Genomic DNA, 5,307 nt, shown 5'->3' with positions numbered 1-5,307 from the left:
TTCTTAACATGATTGAAAACAAGCACACAAGAGGATAGAATAAGGAAGCTCGTGGAACAGCTTGAACAAAATGCAGTCTTATTTCTCTTGCCAGTACCTAAGCTCACTATATTTAAGTGAAATGTCTTAACACCATGTCAAAACATTTACATATGCCTTTCTAATTGAAAGCCTAGGATTGTGGCAAGGCCTTAGCATGCTTAGAGCACCTTTTGATCACCACAAATTCTAGGCTCGTCTATGACATTGTTTTGACGGAGATGTTGTGGCTGGAGCCGTGGTCTGCCCATCAAATGGCTTAGCCTTGGCTTCCTGGCTAGGTTTCTGGCTCAGGTGACCTCACCACATAATCCCAGTAAGCTCTGGCCATGGCAACTCTGGGCAAAATTTAAAGTGATGGTGACCAAGAGGCTAGGCCCGGCATTGGTTTGGGCTTGCCTGTCAGGAGATCATATGACATTGGTGTTCATAATGGTCAGACATGCCAGGCTCACTGAGACACAAATGCCCTGCGTGTGTGATATCTGCCATGATCCCTTTCTAACAGTCACTTGAGTTTTAGACAGAGAAATGCATTCGTGACCGGATATCAGTTGGTGAGGCCTGACATTCCACAGTCGATTGAGTTAATCCCTGGTGGAGGTCCCAGAGATAGTTCCACGGCTGCTGTCTTCTTTTCCAAACCGGTCATCTGAATATGATAAATGTGAGTTTTACAGCTAAGATTAGATATGCCTTCAGCCCGAGCTCTACAAAGCAGGGTGGTTTTGAACTGGAATATCAAGCAAGTGAAAGCAAGTCTTGGCTGTGCCACCTGAGAAGTGACAGTCTCTGCGGGGGAGTGCAGGGGCTCCCTTTGAGCAGAAAACCCTGCTGCGTTTACAGAGCCTGCCCTAGGTGAACAAAGGCAAGCCTGTGTTTTAAGAGGAGATGAGAACTTGCCCTTGAAGCCTCAGACAGCTTCCAGACTTGGACAGGTTTGTGTCTTGCAGGGCCTCTTCACACAGGGTGGGCTAGGGTGGGCAGGGGATGACCTTGGTCACAGGGTGGGGTGGGAACTGGTGGGTAGTGGAGGCTGGGGCACCGAGGGATGGGTGTCTGTCTGGCCGGTGCCCTTGCTCAGTGCTGGGTCACTGGGCCAGGCCGTGTAGGGTCAGTCTTAATTGCCATCATCTTGAACCTAGCTGATTAGCTATGCCTTGTACACACACACCGGGTTTGGAATCTTGGAGGAGCACAGGCCAGAAACCAAACACATCTTGTGACTTCCTCATGCGCAGAGAAAAGGGGTACAGAGAGACCAGGTGCCCTCTAGCTTAAGAGAAAAGAAACATGGACTTTTACGGACCTTCAGAAATTTCAAGTGTGGAATCTGAAGCGTTCCACTGTGGAGTTTCTCGTTTGTGCAGTTATGTTTTCATCAGGCTGGTGGATGCATGGTCTGTGCCAGACACTGCCCTGGGTACTGAGTCCACCTTAGTGATGGGAAGCTCTCTGACTGCAGGAATTCACTATCCTGTGAAGGAGGTAGGTTAGCAAACAGGAGTAGGTGCTGGTAGGAGCCTGGGCTAAATATCACAAAATAAGGAGGGAAAAAGGAGAACCAAGTGCAGTAGGGATGCTGAGTGTGGGGCAGACACACTACCAGGGGTGGGAGTGTTCAGGAAAACATCACAGGAAGAAACATTTGAGCTGAGTTTTGAAGAAGTAGACACTTGTCAGGCTGATGGGTTTAGTCGGGGGAGTGTTTGAGGCAGAAGGACAGCTTGATCCCCTGGGAATGGGGATCATGGCTCATCCTTGAGCCCACCAGGGCCTGGCACATAGTAGGATACCTTCAGTGCCAGGGGATGGGCTGTCACATGGGAGGCCCTTTGCTGTTCCCAGAGAAGAGAGAGTGAGGTTCGGGAAAGAGTCCCTGATAGAAACTGAAGCAGGGCTGCATGGTTATGGCTAAGGGGTTCTGGTTTTATAGCATAGGTCTTAGGAAGCTCTTGAAGGCTTTGCAAGAAGGACAGGCCCATATTCCAGTGTAAATTTTAGAAAGATCAGCCTAGGACCTAGTGTAGAATGGGTGGGAGCCCAAGGAAAGGCAGGACTGACTGCCTCTCCCTCTAGTAGAGGATTTGGCCCAGATGTGGCCCCTTGGTGGACCCAATGCATCCAAGATGTAGGTGGTGGTCCCAGGAGGCTGCTTTCTGAGGAGTTCTGTATTCCTGGAGAAGCAGCAGGGGTGCCAGTTGATGTGATGCCTCTTGGTGGAAGGAGGCCTGAGATGGAGAAGAGGGAGACTGCAACAGGGATCACATAGCATCTTTGGGGACTAGTTTCCGAGCACATGTGAGAGTCCTCTGAGGCCTCCAGAAAATCCTTACAAGAAGACTTTGCAAAAAGTGCGGTGGTACGAGAGTGCTTGGGTGGCTCAGCCAATTACATGTCTGACTCTTGGTCATGATCTCCCAGTTGTGGGATGGAGCCCCATGTCAGGCTCTGTGCTCAGAGTGGAGTCTGCTTTAGATTCTCTCTCCCTCTCACTCTCTCTCTCTCAAATAAATATATAAAGAATCTGAAAAAAAAAAAAAAAAGCATGGCGGTGCAGTAGCAAGTAGATTCAAGCAAAATAGAATGAGAAAAAAGTTAATTTTTGTATAAATTTACTTTCAAAGAAGCAAAATGAAGATCACACATTATATTTGCTTTTGTATCTTACTCTGCTTAGCATTATTTCAAGAGATTCTGCTTATGCCCTTAAATATATTGTTATTTCTTGCTGAATTCCAAGGAATTCTTTATGCTCAGGAATAATGGTTAATAGCGCCTAACACAATCCACAGAAGGCATCTCCATACAAATAAATTAAAACGTTTTACTTAGGTCAATTTAAAAAATAAAAAGAGCTGGAAAGATAAATTATTTGGCTCTGCAGTGGCATGTCAGACCAAGTATAATGTAGCAAAATATCAGTCTTACAAAAAAAGTCAAAGGAAAAGATTATGCTCCAAATTGCTCCTGGCTGACTGGTCTTCTGGTTATTAATTCAAATGTCCCTCCTATTGGTGCTGTTAATGGCTTCAAACAGATCTTGTCTCCTTTTATGCAAGGGGAAAATTGGACCCATTCCAAACAAAATAGCAGTAGCAGAAGGAAGCCAACATTTGCAGCATTGTTAGATAACTCCAACTATTAATTTTCTTTAACCGAGTCCCTTTTCATTTTTCACAGATATTTCTTACACTGCTTAAATCTACAAGTTAGACATTCCTGATGCATAAAAAAATGTTAAATAAAAAAAGAATTTTCCCATATGATGAGCATCCTGTCTGCCTTCCTGGGCTCTTTCACCAAGGTCAGCTAGTGACACAATAGTTGAAACCTCAGATGTGTGGGTTATTTTGGTTCTCAATTAAAGATAAGGCATGGGGGATGGGAAGGGGACTTTAGATTCTTTGGGGATAGGGAGGAGAGTCAAGCAGAAGCAATTTGAAAAAGTTCATCACATGATTCTGACATGTCCATGGGTTGAAAACTACTTAGAGTTGTTGACTCTTAGAATTTAAGGGGTCTTTGAGTTCAGCCAACAATACCTTCTACGTCAGGTTGGAACCTCCCCTGTTTGATCTTGTGATCTATGCTTGAATACCTTGGATGAGAGTGACCTTTTGGACATTATGTTCCTGGACCACTTTAATATTTAGCACATATTTCTTTATCTTGAGCTCTCTGTCATGGTCATTTTTCATTTTTTGGAGTGCCTTAAATCCATTTCTTCTTCCTAAGAGCACCATGATTTTCTTTTGGGCATAACCTACCTTCCATGGAGCAGCCTGGGTTGGACAAATATAGATGTCCTCCTGAAGTGGAAATTAAAGACGTCTTTGGAAGTTTTGTCTGCCAGACTCTTCTTGTCATTTCCCTGAGACAGTCAGAGGGTAGGCATGTGACCCTGGAATTATTTTTCCCTAGGGGTAGGGCCCAGCACCTCGGTAAAGAAATTTCTGATACCAGGATCTTTTATTATCACCTCTTTCTTCTTGGCCCCAAGTCTGGTTAGCCCCCAGTAGGCCTCAGGCTTTTCAGTAACCGGTAGACTCTTCTATCCAAGCGAGGCAATTTCCGTTGCAAAGGAAAGCAGGAGTAATCAACCGAGGAAGGCCTTCTTAAGGGGGTTCACATTTAAAGAATAGTTAAGATCCCTAATTACCTAGTGATTCCTTGTGTTAGGTCATGGTCAATATTGGTGATTTAGGTACCAAACAGCAGTATTGGCCTTTGAGAGGCTCAGAGTATAATGGAGGAGATAGACAAATGACTTGACCATGAAATTTATTTGTGACAAATCCAACATAGAGATAAGAGCAGGTTGCTGGGCACTGGGCAGCTCTAGGTCAAGGTAGGAAGGAGTGTTAGTTTGCATCTCCCTGGAGGCTGAACTCCCAGGATAAGCTTCCTTTACATACATAGGGGTCTCATGATGGAGAAGCTGAGCCAGAGCATTGAGAGGAATGAGATTTACTGTGGACACCCGAATGGCTGAGATCCTGTCACTGTGCTAAGTGGTCCCAGTTGTAATTTGTGCCAGAAAAGCCCTGTTGCTCTTCCCTGGCCAGGTAGTCACCATAGCATTAGTTATTTTATTGATTATTTTCTCTCATTACTTAGCCTCACCCACAAAGCTCTTCTTGCCACCCCTACCTCTGGGGTGGTAGATTTCCATACAGGATGACCCTTTCCTGGTATGAAGTGTGGAGAGTAAATGGGCAACCTCAGGATAAAGCTCATTATACAGCTACGTACTATGGCCTGGCAGGGGAGGGGATCCTCCTGTTGGGATCTCAGCTGTGGCTCAGGCCTGTCAGATTTTGGCTCTGGTGCAGATCACAATGGGAGAAGTATGGCAGTGTCCCTCACAAAAGAGGGTGGGTATGATGGGTATTCCGGGACTTATCTGTTCTGGGATGCTTTCTCATGTCTAATACATGGCTAAAAGCAAGGGCTTTGGTTCTAGAGCTTATCAACTGAATGATCCTGAGCAACTCCATTTCTCTAAGCTTTAATGTCCTCATCTGTAAAATGGAACCCTTCTTCAGAGAATTAAAAGAAATAATTAACAGAAGGCCATGATCACAGTGTGCGGTACATGGTAATAGCTAAATTGATTTAATTCTTTTTTTTTTTATTCACTATGGTGATAACCTCTTACCACTTCTGTTATTTGAATGAGGCACACATTCTCCCAACCATATTCCTGTCATGGGCCTAGCTTCCTCTCCTTGGGACACTCGTGAGGTCACAATTCCACCTTGTGTT

This window comes from Canis lupus, chromosome 1 (assembly GCF_003254725.2).
Source record: "Canis lupus dingo isolate Sandy chromosome 1, ASM325472v2, whole genome shotgun sequence".
Classification (NCBI taxonomy): Eukaryota; Metazoa; Chordata; class Mammalia; order Carnivora; family Canidae; genus Canis; species Canis lupus.
The sequence above is the reverse complement of the archived record's forward strand: the minus strand, read 5'-3'. Positions refer to the sequence as shown.